The sequence below is a fragment of the Curcuma longa genome, chromosome 4 (genome assembly GCF_044706935.1).
Source record: "Curcuma longa cultivar G26 ecotype Majalengka, Jawa Barat chromosome 4, ITB_CL_G26_1.1, whole genome shotgun sequence".
NCBI classification, from domain to species: Eukaryota; Viridiplantae; Streptophyta; class Magnoliopsida; order Zingiberales; family Zingiberaceae; genus Curcuma; species Curcuma longa.
In genome coordinates this window covers 723,532-740,987 of record NC_133864.1, presented here as the reverse complement: position 1 = coordinate 740,987, position 17,456 = coordinate 723,532, and the positions used below count along the sequence as shown (strand labels likewise).

The following is a 17,456-nucleotide window of genomic DNA, read 5'->3' as shown; positions in this document are numbered from 1 at the left end:
TAGGCGCTGCTAAAGTTTAATTGTGTTATCAGTTTCTCTCATATGCTCTTCCAGAATTGATTGATGAACTTTGTATCACGATCTGAAGTCATAGATCTAGGAACTCCATGTAAACGGAAGCGAGAAATAAACTTGAAGCGAACATTGCTACTCCAAGGCCCATGAGTGCGAACGGAAGCGAGAAATAAACTTGAATGCGGAAACGTTTATAAGCAGAATAAAAAAACAATTGCGAAAAGTAATGACATGTTTGTTTTTTACTTGGTTCATAGCCCAACGCTGCTACTCCAAGGCCCACGGTCCTTGACCGTTTCCTTTGGACAAATCCACTAAGGCACTTGTCCCTTTTCTGCAGCTAGTGTATCAAGAAATACAAATTCACGAAGATCTCAGCGTCTCGGTGTGAATCTGAATTGCTTGGATCGAGTACAGCATCGACGCCGAAGAACGAGGGCTCGGGAGTCGCGAGAACAAAGTTTGGATGCGAGAATTGGTTGCACTTCGGCTGCTGCTCGCGACCTTCTTTTGTAGTCCTCCTGAGTCGACTCAGATGCCTATCTGGGTCGACTCCAGCTTGCGTGGCAGATAGAATTTTATCGCTTTCGCCCGTTATCCTCTTTGAGTCGACTCCAATTGCCTTCTGGGTCGACTCCAGTCGCTGTGGCGTCAACGGCGATAAGTTTTGACCCTGAGTCAGCCTGAGTCGACTCAAAACCTTACCTGAGTCGACTCCAGGCCGAGTTGGCAGAAAATCGACGCGCTGACTTTCAGATTCCGGCTGACTCTGCTGGAGTCGACTCCAGAACCTATCTGATACCTGGTGCACGTTGACTCTACCAAGACTTCCGCCTGATCCTCCAAATCAGGACTTCCCTTTGCTTAGCCTACAACTAGGACTTTCTCTTGCCCAGCTTCACTCACCAGGACTTCCCTTGCCTAATCTTTCAGATTAGGACTTCCCTTGCCTAGTCTAACCGATCAGGCCTTCTCGCTCACTTCCACACATCCAAACATCAAGTCCTGTTTGGATTAACCCTTGGTCAAACTGACCAGACTTAGGTGTATTGTCAAACATCGAAACTCTAGACAAGATCTTAGTGCATCTTGCACCAACACATTGGCCTCTGAAAACTGTTGAGTCAATGCTTTTTTCGCTGTGGAAATAGAACGATGTGAGTGTAGTAAATGCACCTTTGAAGGGGTAGAAAGTGGATGATTATGACTTTCCACGAAATTTATGACAATCCAATTAGGTCTAGGTTGATTCTTTACAATTGAAATCTTTGACTTACAACCGGTTCTAACTTCACCACGTACTCTTTCCCTTTTTTGTTGATCACTTTTTGTTTGTTTTCTTCGTTGATCATCAGTATGTCCTTCTTTAAAACATACAAATGTTTTCCAAACAACTTCATTTGTTATCTTATTTTTCCTGCTATGACTTATCCTTGCACTAAATTCGGCTTCTCGTGCATATTGGTTATAGCACGAAAATGCCTCCTCTATTGATATGAATTTCATCCCAATTTTTGGTTTTCGATCATCTGTAACTTGGGGAGTATATAACTGATCATCATTGCCAATTTCTTCCATTATTGGGAAATGTCAATTTAACAAGATGTGAAAATCTGTATTAAAAAATCTGTATTAAACTAATCATAACAAACTATATTAAACTAACCATAACAATGGTTGTTGATATTATAGGATAAAAACTACTTGTTAAATGTTATGAACTAAATGGTGTGACAGGAACTACTTGACGAAAAAATAATTATTCGGTAGACGGGAACATCCACATGCGACTCAATTGTGTGACTTTGGTGTACATTCATAGATATGGATACAAAGGAACAGGAAAAAATTCCAAATTAAATGCTATGACCTAAATAGAGTTTAAACCCTAAACCATACCAGTTTAAACTAAATGGAGTCCTAACCTAGAGCTTAAAGGTAAAGATTGTTAGGACCATTGTGATGGATGAACAGATGAGCTATATAGGGTGAATATTAATTGCTCTTGCAAATAAAATCCAATCCTACTCTTGCTACAAGCTTATCAAGGTCGCACAAAATCAACACAATTGATCAGAATAAAAACAAATATAAGACTTATATAATGCTCACTATTAACATGGGAATAAATCCAATCCTAAACCATACCAGTTTAAAATAAATGCTGTGAAATAATTCCAAATTAAATGCAATTTAAACCCTAAATTATACCCTAGTACAGAGGGAGTAGGCGGCGAGCAGAGGTTGGCGGCGGCGAGCAGAAGGCGCCCAACAGATCCTGCGGCGAGCAGTGCAGGCGGCACGACAGAGGAGAAGAGAGCAAGGGCCCTACGCGGCAGCGAGCAGTGCAGGCGGCGCGATAGGGGAGAAGAGAGCAAGGGCCCTGCGCGGCGGCGAGCAGTGTCTTCACGTGTGAGAAGAGATTGAGGCGAGCAGGGTCTTGAGGCGAGCCGCGGTGGGAAGCACCCCAGCGAGCCGGGAATCGCAAGCGAGGGGAGAAGAGAGGTCGTGAGGGGAGAAGAGAGCAGGGGGAGAAGAGAGGTCTGCTTTTCCTGGCCATGAGAGGTCGCGAGGGGAGAAAGAATCGGGGGTTAGGGCTCGCTCTGTCTGCGGCGACAAAGAGAAACACGGAGGAGCGTTAGGGTTTGAGGCGGCGAAGAGAAACGGAGGAGAGGAATGGAGGACCGCGGCAGCGAAGAGAAAGGCGGAGGAGGGTTAGGGTTTTCGGCGAAGAGAACGGAGGAGAGGAATGGAGGCAGAGAGGAATCGCGGCGTTTTTCTTCCTGGCCACGCGCTCGCGACGAAGCCACGTGGCTTCCATGTCAGATGTCGCCCACGTGACGCCCAGCAGACGACGCCCAGCAGAACAAATCTGTATATATATATATATATATACATATATATAGTTGATGAATTTTTTAGTTATTCTGTTTAGATAGTTATTTAGGTTTCTTTTATTTATTATCACCGATTGGGTACCTCTCGGTGTGCGAGAATAATACCACTAGGGAGTGACATATTTTAATTACGATCGACTGTGTAGAAGCTTACAGGTAGTTAGTATAAAGTATAGTAATTGGTTGTTAGTTTCTATAACAAGACCATTATATAATTTTGATTTTGCTTATTGAAGAGTGATAATCTAATTAAAATGATATTTCAATGAGGAAAATAAATGAAGGGAACTCCATGACACCCATTACATTTCAAATGAACATAATCTAATTGTGATTGGTTATGTAGAAAGTAGCAGGTAGTTGTTACAATGTGTAGTAGCTGGTTGTTAGCTTTTATAACAATGTTATTAACTTATGTTGATTTTATTTATTGGTTAAAATAATATTTCAACTAGCAAAATAAATGAAGGGGACTCTATGACACCCACTACATTTCAAATGAATATTATTTGATCATGATCGACCATATAGAAACTAGTACGTAGCTACTACATGTAAAAATTAGTAGATAGTCGCTATAACATGTAGCATTCGGTTATGGTTCAAACCCTTAAAACTAATTCAAAACTTAAATCAAGTTTAGAAACACCAAAATTTTGAACCAGACATAAAGTAATGGTATTTCAAATAGTTCGTATTAAATGGGGCGCCCATTTAACTTTAATTGAAAAAAAGATGCCCATCTGACTATTTTACAAATGATGAATGTCCTTTTTGATTTTTGCCCAAACATAAATTAGAACCGAAGTGTGTAAATTAACCAAAAAAACTTTATTTTTGTAGAGTTTAACCTCAAAAACACGTAATAAACCAAAGTAACTAAAGTTTGTCTTTATTATAAAATTTTACGTATTTAAAATTGCAAACTCCTATAGAAACTACACAATCTAAGGATAAGACACCCTTCCTTGAGTGGCATTTTTTAGTAAGCGGATTCGAAATCATGGAGTTCATTTCAATATATTTATAGACAACCGTCCACTTTGAAATATTTCTTTCACAATTAGGAATTTGATAATGTTAAGAATGGGTTAAAAAAAAAACACGCGAGCGCACAACGCGCCGATCTCCGCCTTCCTTGAGAGGAAATCGCGAGGGACGCGATTTAAGGGTTGTGAAAACCCTAGCCCACAACGCTGCCTTCTTCCCTCGCGATCGCCGCCTCCTCCCACAGCCGCAACGCCTTTCTGCCCTAACGCGACGCCGTTTCCCGTCGCGACGTTGTTTTTCCCCGCGATCCCGCTTGCCGATCCGCCGCTACAGCGACGCTGCTGTCGCAACGTCACTGCCGACGCCGCCTTCTCCCCACACGATCGCCGCCCTTCTGCACCCGCGATCGTCGTTGCCGCGCCGCGATCGTCGCCTGCTGACCCACGACGACACCGTCTTCAGCCGCGTCTCCTCTCCCTTGGTATTTCCCTGTTCCTCTTTTCTAATGATTGCCCTGTTCCAGCCGTAAGCCCTGATTCTCTTTCTGACTTGTCCTTGCTTCTCGATCTCACCATCAAAGCTCGCCGAACCACCAGCTAAGCCCTAGTTGTTGCCTGTTTCAATCGGTCAACAACAACAGGGAATCATCGTTGCCCTTTCAGTGCCACTAATAGCAATCCTATCTCGTAGAAGGTATACTTTTGTTAACCGATTTCTATTAGAATGGGCAAATACATGGTCTATAATTACTTAATTATAGATAATTGATTGGGATAAATTATGATTTGTCGTATAGGCCCAATTGGTGCAAGCAGTTCATATTAACGAAACACCTACGCTGTTTTATTGAACGAAGGAATATTACGAGGTAGAGGGACCAAAAATGATTATTCGATTTAGAGTTGTAAATAATACTTAGATTTTCGTGTTATTATTCTTATTGAATAATATTCTGATTATTTAAATTATTTTAATATTTGTCCACAATGATAGTCTCCTTCCTTCTATCACCTATTGGAGATGATGAAAAAACTAATTTATTTAAGGCAATGTAGACTGAAGTGAGACTTTGTCAAAATGGAAGAATGGAATCTTCGGAGAAGAACAAAATATGGACAATGAATTAACTTCTATATATATATGTATGTATTACAGAGGTAAATTTGCATGAACATGATGACAAAAATAGATGCAAGAGAAGACTAAGTTTCAAAGGCTTCAAATAAAAAAATAATAAAAATAATACATTGTATTGTGTTTGATAAAATATTTACTAAAGTCATTAACCTAACTACTAGTAGATTAGTGTGGAGTATTATGGTTGCACATAAGTAGAGTAGTTGGATGTTAAAATTGCATTTCTCTTTATGATTCAGATACAGTGACATGGTGCAACCGAAAAGACTCAATACTGCTGAAGACCTAGTATGGAGTTGAATAAGAATTTAATCGGTTTGAAACAAAACCTATCATAGTGGTAAAAGAAGTTGATGGATTCACAAGCAAATGTAGATTGGCTAGATGCTAAGTTGGTCATTGTTGTTCAAATAGAAGATACTAATTGCAGTGAAATTGGAATTTCCACAATTGACAATAGAAGTGTTATATAGAATCTGAGTAAAAAATCAAATTAAAAATAATTGTTGTGCACAATGAATATAATTTGGTGGGGAAAAACATGTTGATTGCAAAAAGTGATACCCAAGAAGCAAAGAAGTTTAAGAAATGATTATCAAATGAATTTTCAGTTATGGACTTCGAGCAGGAATACAAATCTAAGAATAAAATTGCTTGGGATGGTATTGGTGTAGAAAAACAAAGTTGTAATGAGCAATCACATAATAAAAAGGTTTCAAGAAGAATTAGAAACAGTTCCCTATGCTGCAATAGTTACCAACTTGGCATATGTGATGATTATGATTTTTAGCATATGCAAGGAGAGATGCAAGGAAATAAATGAAAAAACTAGGGGAGCATATATTCAGAAGTTGCAAAGTAGATTTTCTACTTAAGTACCACAGATGTATCCCTTTGTTTCAGCCAAAGTGATATAAGAATGCAGGGTCTTGTTGATGAGATTAAGGTGGAGATATTAAGTAATAGTACCACAGGTTAGTGGTAACATCCATGTATCTGATGGTACTGTTCTTAGTAGGATAACTTGGTTTGCAGCTATGGGTTTGGAAGTGGCTGCTCGGGCAGCAGATATAGCTGACTAGGCAGATTTGGAAGGGATCATAAATACAGCAAATGATCTCATATGGCATATGCACCCTATACAGTTACCTTATTTGGTTTTATTATGGTTAACATTGTAATAGATACAAAATCATGTTATTCTCTAGATCTAGCCCAGTTCTCGATTGGGTAAGTTGGCTAGAGAAAATGAGAGTGGAAGAACTTGGTCAAATTAAGTAATGAGTAGGGCCTAATTCAGTTGAACTACTAGGAACTCACTTAGTGAGTTAGACTTAGTCAAGTAAGAAGCGACTCGTTCGATGTGGGTTAAAATGGAACCACATAGGATCTAAGGTTGGGTTGGAACTAGGCAGTGTATTGTGGTGGAGCGGTGAGTTCATTGCACTGAAGTGTGAGCATTTAAAGAACCATTCATGGCGATTATGTCTTGGTCCAAAGCACGATGGGCAATATTGTCAGCCTTTCTATTAAAGGATGTGTGTCTGTTCCCATTGACTAAATTTAAAGTATTATGATTGATTCCTTTCACACGATCTCCACAGCATACATGTGTCACCTAGTTAACAACTCTTTAAATTACTACAACTTGCTTCAGTTACAAACCCTCATATCAAGCTTAAAGACTCATGTTTATAGAATTTGATAATCTTTCCCAATATCTCATAATTATTAGTAATAATACCTCTTAGTCTTCCTTAATTATTACTAGTCTTGAGTAGCATTACCATTAAATCTCTCTCATTTTCTTCACAACATCCTCCTCTATTTATTCTTTTTTACTTTTGTTTGTTGTCTATTGTAGAAATTCTCTGTTCAACTTTTCTCAGACTCAACCATTTTTTGAGCCCACAGGCTAATCCCAACTCAGCGGCTCAACACAACAATACATAATTATAGCAATGCATCACTGAACCAATGCATTATACAATGGTTATAACTAAGTGCACAATTGCACAAATGTAATAGGATCACACACACAAATACAAAAAATTAAGCAAAATTGTGCTAGCATGTCAGTTATCTTCTCGTGAAGTAGATCAAAGTGTATGACCCGTGAATTGTCATTACACTCTGACATACAAAGAAGTGTGTTGCACCTGCTCAAGGATGAGTGTCGTACCAATACCCCAAAAGTGTTGCATCCAACACTAACCATTCATTTGCCTATGACCAAATGTGTTGCCAGTATAGTGCTCTTGATTATGTTGACAAGCTAAACATAGAGTTCATAGTGAAATCACAACACCTAAGGGCTTACAAGCTTAGTCTCTCATATAACTTTGGCTAAAGGCCTATTGGGCATAGACATAGTAGTCACTTAATCATGTTGATTGGCATGATATCATTAATTCTATAGACGAATATATTATAGTAGCATTTAATGCAACACAAAAAACGATACATTAAGGGATAACTGAATTAGGCTACTTGGGAGCTTGAGGATACTATCCGAGCTCGATACCCTCATCTGTTTACGTGAGATATGTTTTAATTATTGCAGTATTTCTGTATCGTAGTATGGATATAGTAAATTTGGGGACCAAATTTTGTTAGTGGGGGAGAATGTAAAATACCGATACATTAAGGGATATTGGATTGGGGTTATAGGGTTAAAGTATTAAAGGTTAAGGGGTTATTGGATCTTCCAACCCAACCCGTTAACCAAAACCATCCTATAATGAAGCTATAGTAGCTGACGGTTTCTCTTAAATCGCGATCCTTCGCTGCTCTTCTCCATCGCGCGTCGCTGCTGGTCTCTTCTGCGTCGACGCGTGAAAGCTTCCGTCGGAGTTGAAGAATCAAGGAAGGACGTCGGCGACTTGAGGTGGAGGCGGTTGGAGGCTTGACTTGGCACCGGAGGAGGTGTGGGCGTGGGCGACTTGTGGCGGCGGCGAACCGAAGGTTGAGGAAGAAGAAGGTAAGAGATTAAGTTAAATTCTTCTTGCTTCGGCTTCTTGAGTTGAAATTGGTTGGATCCCTTTAATTTTCCTTAGGTCTTTGGTTTGTTTTCCTCTCCCTACGATTTGGGGTGGTTTATGAGTAATAAGTGGATCTGACCTTGTAAAAGTTTCGATTAGGAACCTTGATATGGTTGATTGTTTTTTATTAAATACCTACGATTGGTTTGATTAGGTTTCCACTTAGGATTAAATTTGTTTAAAAGCTAAGTATAATTTTAGTATGATTTTATTAGTTTAATAGTTGTAATTAAGGATATTGTTTATCCTATTGCAGGACCTTGATTTGATTGGTTCTATTGTTCACGGAGTTTCTTATTTCTGGGGGTTCTAGCGTTGTCAGACGTGTGTTACACCAGGTGGGTACCCTGTACTTGGTCAATACAGGTTAATCTTCTGTGCATGTTTTCTTGCTATTCTGTTGATATCCATGCTTTTAGATAGTATCTAGTTGATACCCTTGATGATCACTGCTTGATACCTGTCGTTGACTTTATGATGATTTACTGATGCCATGTTTGATACAACGTATCCGAGAAATCCCACATAAGGTAACCAGAATGCGCATTTGCTGTACTTAGCATACAGCTGCTCTCTGCGTAATGTCTCCAATATGATACAGAGATGCTGCTCATGTTCTGCCTCCGATCGAGAATATATCAGAATATCATCGATGAAGACAATCACGAACCGGTCCAGATACTTCAAGAAAACCCGGTTCATCAAGTCCATAAATACGGCCGGAGCATTGGTGAGACCGAACGGCATCACCAAGAACTCGTAATGTCCGTACCGAGTGCGGAAGGCTATCTTCTGAACATCCTCATCTCGTACTCTGAGCTGATGATAACCAGATCGCAGATCAATTTTAGAGTATACACATGAACCCTTCAACTGATCAAACAAGTCGTCAATACGAGACAACGGATATTTATTTTTCACTGTTATCGCATTTAGCTGGCAGTAGTCGATGCATAACCTCATGGATCTGTCCTTTTTCTTCACAAATAATACTGGAGCTCCCCACGGCGATACGCTGGGACGAATAAAATCCCGGTCCAATAACTCCTGTAGCTGGATCTTCAGTTCCTCCAACTCCTTCAGAGCCATCCGATACGGAGCCTTAGACACTGGTGCAGTGCTCGGAATCACCTCAATCGTAAACTGAACTTGCCTTTGAGGTGGCAAGGCAGGAAGCTTGTCCGGAAAAACATCCTGATAGTCGCGGACGATGCGAACATTAGAAGGACTAGAAACCCCGAGTTCCTCTGCTTGCTTCAGAAATAACAGATATCCACGACATCCACCGTCTAACATCTTCTGCGCTTGTATGACAGAAATAATGGATACAGTATCACTCTAAGTACCCGCGAATTCCCAAACGGGTTGATCCGGAGGTCGAAAGGTAACCACTCTGGCTCGACAGTCAACAGTAGCATAATAGGTGGCTAACCAATCCATGCCCAGAATGATGTCGAAATCCATTATATCCAGTACTTGAAGGTCAACGGTAAGAGTATGACCGTTGAAATCCAACGGACATCCCCTAAGCTCCTGGTTTGTTGTCAGCACTTCACCCGAAGATAAAGAAACTGCTAGATTACACGATTTTATCATAGGTATTCTTCCAATGTTCCTCAGAAATAGTCGAGATATAAAAGAATGCGAACTACCAGTATCTATCAATGTATCAGCAAATATATCGTAAACGGAAATCATACCCTGTATGACCGATCAGCAAATATATCAATGCACCATACGAATGTACTGCTGGTGGTCGCTGCTGCATCGGAACTGTTGCATAACACTATCTGTGCTGCTGGTGGTCGCTGCTGAGAATCTGGCTGGATGGTATACTGATATAGTCTCTCCCTTGAATCTGGTATAACTGTCCGGAGGAAGGTAAAGCTCTCGACTGCTGGGGTGCTCTGTATCTCGTCGGTACCCTCCGATGTCCCGGCTGAGTGGATCGTCCTCCGGAAGCAGAAGTACCCGTGCGCTCCAGCTGAGCTCTCCGGGGGCAGTCACCAATCAAGTGACCAGGTTGTTTGCAATAATAGCAAACAGCCTGATCGGACGGACAATCAGAAACTCGATGATTATCTGATCCACAACGGAAACATTTCCTCTCTGCAATATCCTTCCTCTGGCCACCACTCAAAGGTCCCGAAGGTCGCTTGCCTTTCTGTCGGCAGGAAAAATCCCGTGTACTAGCACTCTGAGCTGGCCTCTTCTGACCAGAACTCCGCGAACTCTGCCCCTTTGCCTTCTCTGCCTCTCTCTCCTGAGTCACCTGCCTCTGGGTCGACTCAATAACCAGAGCTCGGTCCAGTGCCTCTCTGTAAGTGGTGACGGTGCAACTGGACATCTTCAGACGAATATAGACTGCCAGTCCCTGAATAAACTGCTGCATCCGATCACGGTCCTATGCTACCATCTGAGGGCAAAACTCTGAAAGCTTCGAGAACTCTGTATGATACTCCGTAACTGAACGATCACCCTGCTTAAGCTTCAGAAACTCCTGACGTTGAGCCATACAAAATGTCTCTGAAAAGTACTCCCTCTCAAAAGCCTCTCTGAACGATGACCACAATAAACTCTGATCTCCGAGTACTATCCTCTGAGTCTTCCACCACGTGACAGCCTGATCACGGAGGTGGAATACAACCAACTCACCTGCTCTGCCTCGGTGCAGGTGATATACGTGAAAACATCAGTCACGTTCTCCAACCACGAACGTGCGAGCCATGGGTCAGATCCCCCATGGAATAGAGTCATCCGGTCCTTTACTGACTTAGCCAATGCTAGAATCCGGCTCCTATCTCCAGTCCTACTAGCTGCCACCGGTACCGGATCTGGTAAAGGTACCTCCGGAGCTCGAGGATCTGCCCAACTGAAATACGGGCTCCTGACGAACCATATCCTCCTCGGAACTCTCCGATCTGGGGTAACTAGGGTCGTCTCCGTAGCCGACCACGTCCACGATTTTCAGGGGCCATAATAACACCTGGTAATATACAACTACTATAAATTTCTAGAACAAGAAATAACTGTGCTAGAAACTTTACTTACAACTTGCTTGGAGAGTTCGTGCCGCTGTTTGTCCATCTCACAACTTGGGTCAGGTAACCAAATTAGACACACCCGACACGACGACAAACTCGAAACTAAACTAAAACCCTAAAACTAAATGCTTAGCCTAGTATATTTTGATACCAAACAATTGATATCAAATAAACCTACAAATGCAATGATAACTCTCGGAAACAATACCGACAACGATAAATCCGACGGACTCCGAAAAATCGACTCAAATGCAACGGAAAATCCGAAGAAATGAACCTACGCTCTGATACCACTAAATTGTCACGTCCCGGGAAGCCGTCCGAAAAATTTCGGCAGCATCTCCCCTGTAACAATGACTTTTCTAAAATACATGCAAATATACACATCCACATACAGCTGGAATAAGGACTACACGTCCAACAAAATCACAACACACACAACAAATGCAATTATAAGGCCTACACGGCCACATAACCACTATCACATGCATACCAACCAACAAAAGTAAGTTTACGTAGCAGAAATAGCGTAAATCCGATAAAACGAATAACCACAAATGCAAAACCAACATACTACAGTCCATGTCCATGAAATACAAAATCTATACTCAAACCCAACCACAACCACTACATAAACCTCCTGAAGTGAGATGGAAGCAGCCAATCGAGTCTCCAAGCTCCAAGTAAACCTATCTGCTACCTGGGGAGAAAACAATGCAACCCCAGGGTCTGGGTAGTGAGCATTAGATACTCAGTGGGTACAGGAATAAAGTGCATGTAAGGATAAACAACAGGAATAATAAAAGAGTACGAGCTAAAGTAACATGTACAGAAGAAAGGAATAACATATACATGGTATCAGGTATCAACAAGGTATCATGTATCCAAGTATAGAACATGGTATAATAACTGATTCTACTAAGGAAAAGTCATGCAGTGCAACAGGTATCATAATATCATAGCATGTAGTCATGTATGTAATGGCACGCAGTGCAACAATCATAGCAACCAAGTGCAACAGCCACAATCATATGAATAAAGTAAACTATGTAATAGTCATACCAACAATGCATGTAATATGCATCAATCAACGCAATCAAAATATCCGTCATTATCCGCACTCTATATTCCCCAGTCACCCTCCCAGAACTCAGTGAACTGAGGGGCCAAACAGGACATACTGTACAACTCCGACAACTGACCACTAAAGATAAGTGGGGAGGGGCAGTGTGGCAGGAGGGCAATGTAGCCAGTCTTGGTCGCACCCAACTGTAGTGCAACCTCTTACCTATGTGGCACCACAACACGGTGCAGGTAAGATCTAACAACAACACCTACAACTATTATGGATATATGATGATCATCCCAACATGTAATAGCTAAAGTTAATTAGCATGTTCAACAGAATCAACAGAGGTCAATATATGTCCATGATACCATAGTGAAGATTAATCTAACCATGGATAGATCAAATAAGATCAAATAAGCCCCTCCCCACTCACGGATAGTGGTCTGTTGCTGGAGTGTGTGCAGTTGTCCTGTTTTGCGCCCCAATTCACTGCACGAGTTGAGTGACTGGAGGGTGGCGAGTGCAGACAGTGACCATGCATGCAATTGTTATTGTTTAGTGCAGTTATAATTGATGCATCTATTATATGATTATGCACTTATTATATGATTATGTACTTGTTGTTATATGACTGCTGCATTTGTATGACATGACATACATGATTATCATATTGGCTTTGTTCCTGTAGTATCATGTTGGAACTGTATACCTTGTTACATCCATGCGGTGATTGGGGAATGTAGAGTGCGGACAGTGACGGATATTTTGATTGCGTTGATTGATGCATATTACATGCATTGTTGGTATGACTATTACATAGTTTACTTTATTCATATGATTGTGGCTGTTACACTTGGTTGTTATGATTGTTGCATTGCGTGCCATTACATACATGACTACATGCTATGATTATGATACCTGTTGCACTGCATGACTTTTCCTTAGTAGAATCAGTTATTATACCATATTCTATACTTGGATACATGATATCTTGTTGATACCTGATATCATCTACATGTTATTCCTTTTTTCTGTACATATTACTTTAGCTCGTATTCTTTTATTATTCCTGTTGTTTATCCTTACATGCACTTTATTCCTGTACCCACTGAGTATCTAATGCTCACTACCCAAATCTCTAGGGTTGCATTGTTTTCTCCCCAGATAGTAGATAGGTTTACATGAAGCTTGGAGACTCGGTCGACTGCTTCCATCTCACTTCAGGAGGTTTATGTAGTGGTTGTGGTTGAGTTTGAGTATAGATTTTGTATTTCATGGACATGGACTGTAGTATGTTGGTTTTGCATTTGTGGTTATTCGTTTTATCGGATTTACGCTATTTCTGCTACGTGAACTTACTTTTGTTGGTTGGTATGCATGTGATAGTGGTTATGTGGCCGTGTAGGCCTTATAATTGCATTTGTTGTGTGTGTTGTGATTTTGTTGGACGTGTTATCCTTATTCCGGCTGTATGTGGATGTGTATATTTGCATGTATTTTAGAAAATATCATTGTTACAGGGGAGATGCTGCCGAAATTTTTCGGACGGCTTCCCGGGACGTAACAATTTAGTGGTATCAGAGCGTAGGTTCATTTCTTCGGATTTTTCGTTGCATTTGAGTTGATTTTCTGGAGTCTGTCGGATTTATCGTCGGATTTGTCGGTGTTTCCGAGAGTTATCATTGCATTTGTAGGTTTATCTGATATCAATTGTTTGGTATCAGAACATATTAGACTAAGCATTTAGTTTTAGGGTTTAGGTTTAGTTTCGAGTTGTCGTCGTGTCGGGTGTGTCTAATTGGTTACATGACCCAAGTTGTGAGATGGACAGACAGCGGCGCGAACTCTCCAAGCAAGTTGTAAGTAAAATTTCTAGCACAGTTATTTCTTGTCCTAGAAATTTATAGTAGTTGTATATTACCAGGTGTTATTATGACCCCTGAAAATCGTGGACGTGGTCGGCTACGGAGACGACCTGCTAGGTATGTGGATACGGAGAGTTCCGAGGAGGATATGGTTCGTTAGGAGCCTATCCGTATTCCTTCAGTTGGGCAGACTCCTCGAGCTCCGGAGATACCTTTACCGGATCCGGTACCGATTGCAGCCAGTAGGACTGGAGATAGGAGTCGGATCCTAGCTTTGGCTAAGTCAGTAAAAGACCGGATAACTCTATTCCATAGGGGATCTGACCCATGGCTCGCACGTTCGTGGTTGGAGAACGTGATCGATGTTTTCACGTATATTACCTGCACTAAGGTAGAGCAGGTCGAGCTGGCTGTATTCCACCTCCGTGATCAGGCTGTCACGTGGTGGAAGACTCAGAGGACCATCCTCGGAGATCAGAGTTTATCATGGCCATCGTTCAGAGAGGCTTTCAAGAGGGAGTATTTCTTCGAGACCTTTTGTATGGCTCAACGTAGGAGTTTCTGAAGCTTAAGCAGGGTGATCGTTCAGTCACGGAGTATCATAGAGAGTTCTCGAAGCTTTCAGAGTTTTGTCCTCAGATGGTAGCATAGGACCGGGATCGGATGCAGCAGTTTATTCAGGGACTGGCAGTCTATATTCGTCTGAAGATGTCCAGTTGCACCGTCACCACTTACAGAGAGGCACTGGACCGAGCTCTGGTTATTGAGTCGACCCAGAGGCAAGTGACTCAGGAGAGAGAGGCAGAGAAGGCAAAGGGGCAGAGTTCGCGGAGTTCTGGTCAGAAGAGGCCAGCTCAGAGTGCTAGTACACGAGATTTTTCCTGCCGACAGAAAGGCAAGCGACCTTTGGGACCTTTGATTGGTGGCCAGAGGAAGGATATTGCAGAGAGGAAATGTTTCCGTTGTGGATCAGATAGTCATCGAGTTTCTGATTGCCCGTCCGATCAGGCTGTTTGCTATTATTGCAAACAACCTGGTCACTTGATTGGTGACTGCCCCCGGAGAGCTCAGCTGGAGCGCACGGGTACTTCTGCTTCCGGAGGACGATCCACTCAGCCGGGACATCGGAGGGTACCGACGAGATATAGAGCACCTCAGCAGCCGAAAGCTTTACCTTCCTCCGGACAGTTATACCAGATTCAGGGGAGAGACTATATCGTATATCCAGCAGATTCTCAGTCGGAGATATGTTATGCAGCAGTTCCGATACAGCAGCGACCACCAGCAGTACAGCCGTATGGTGCACCTCCTCAGTATATTCAGCAGCCGACTTCTGTACCTCAGAGTCAGATCTCTACAGAGTGGAGGCCACCTATTTCTCAGACAGCTGCACAGCCGCCCAGCACGGAGATTGGTCGTGCTTATGCCATTACCCGAGAGGAGGCTCAGCGGGCCGACGGATCGGTCATACAGGGTATGATTTCCGTTTACGATATATTTGCTGATACATTGATAGATACTGGTAGTTCGCATTCTTTTATATCTCGACTATTTCTGAGGAACATTGGAAGAATACCTATGATAAAATCGTGTAGTCTAGCAGTTTCTTTACCTTCGGGTGAAGTGCTGACTACAAACAGGAGCTTAGGGGATGTCCGTTGGATTTCAACGGTCATACTCTTACCGTTGACCTTCAAGTACTGGATATGATGGATTTCGACATCATTCTGGGCATGGATTGGTTAGCCACTTATTATGCTATTGTTGACTGTCGAGCCAGAGTTGTTACCTTTCGACCTCCGGATCAACCCGTTTGGGAATTCATGGGTACTAAGAGTGATACTGTATCCATTATTTCTGCCATACAAGCGCAGAAGATGTTAGACTGTGTATGCCGTGGGTATCTGTTATTTCTGAAGCAAGCAGAGGAACTCAGGGTTTCTAGTCCTTCTGATGTTGGCATCGTCCGTGACTATAAGGATGTTTTTCCGGACGAGCTTCCTGGGCTTGCCACCTCAGAGGCAGGTTCAGTTTACGATTGAGGTGATTCCGGGCACTGCACCAGTGTCTAAGGCTCCGTATTGGATGACTCCGAAGGAGTTGGAGGAACTGAAGAGCCAGCTACAGGAGTTATTGGATCGGAGTTTTATTCGTCTAGTGTATCACCGTGGGGAGCTCCGGTATTATTTGTGAAGAAAAAGGACGGATTCATTAGGTTATGCATCGACTACCGCCAGCTAAATGCGGTAACAATGAAGAATAAATATCCGTTGCCTCGTATTGACGACCTGTTTGATCAGTTGAAGGGTTCGTGTGTATACCCTAAAATTGATCTGCGATCTGGTTATCATCAGCTCAGAGTACGAGATGAGGATGTTCAGAAGACAGCCTTCCGCACTCGGTACGGACATTACGAGTTCTTGGTGATGCCGTTCGATTTCACCAATGCTCCGGCCGTATTTATGGACTTGATGAACCGGGTTTTCTTGGAGTATCTGGACCGGTTCGTGATTATCTTCATTGATGATATTCTAATATATTCTCGATTGGAGGCAGAGCATGAGCAGCATCTCCGTATCATATTGGAGGCATTACGCAGAGAGCAGTTGTATGTTAAGTTCAGTAAATGCGCATTCTGGTTATCTTCTGTGGGATATCTCGGACACGGTGTATCAAACATGGCATTAGTAGATCATCATAAGGTCAACGACAGGTATCAAGCAGTGATCATCAAGGGTATCAACTAGATACTATCTAAAAACATGGATATCAACAGAATAGCAAGAAAACATGCACAGAAGAATAACTTGTATTGACCAAGTACAGGGTACCCACCTGGTGTAACACACGTCTGACAATGCTAGAACCTCCAGAAATAAGAAACTCCGTGAACAATAGGACCAATCAAATCAAGGTCCTGCAATAGGATAAACAATATCCTTAATTACAACTATTAAACTAATAAAATCATACTAAAATTATACTTAGCTTTTAAACAAATTTAATCCTAAGTGGATCAAACCTAATCAAACCAATCGTAGGTATTTAAATAAAACCAATCAACCATATCAAGGTTTCTAATCGAAATCTTTACAAGGTCAGATCCACTTATTATTCATAAACCACCCCAAATCGTAGGGAGAGGAAAACAAACCAAAGACCTAAGGAAAATCAAAGGGATCCAACCAATTTCAACTCAAGAAGCCGAAGCAAGAAGAATTTAACTTAATCTCTTACCTTCTTCTTCCTCAACCTTCGGTTCGTCGCCGCCACAAGTCGCTAACGCCGACGCCCACGCCTCTTCCGGTGCCAAGTCAAGCCTCCAACCGCCTCCACCTCAAGTCGCCGACGTCCTTCCTTGACTCTTCACCTCCGGCGGAAGCTTTCACGCGTCGACA

At 42.0% G+C, this 17,456-nt stretch overlaps 1 long non-coding RNA gene across 1 annotated transcript in view; it reads left to right on the top strand.

Moving 5' to 3' along the window:
* Window positions 1-4,029: 4,029 nt before the first annotated feature.
* The window catches only part of LOC141825924 (uncharacterized), a 96,898-nt gene continuing 83,471 nt past the window's right edge, over window positions 4,030-17,456 (top strand). The window contains exons 1-3 of the long non-coding RNA XR_012601583.1: window positions 4,030-4,383; window positions 4,483-4,595; window positions 8,337-8,418. This is a non-coding gene — a long non-coding RNA (uncharacterized LOC141825924). The remainder of the gene's footprint in view (window positions 4,384-4,482; window positions 4,596-8,336; window positions 8,419-17,456) is intronic.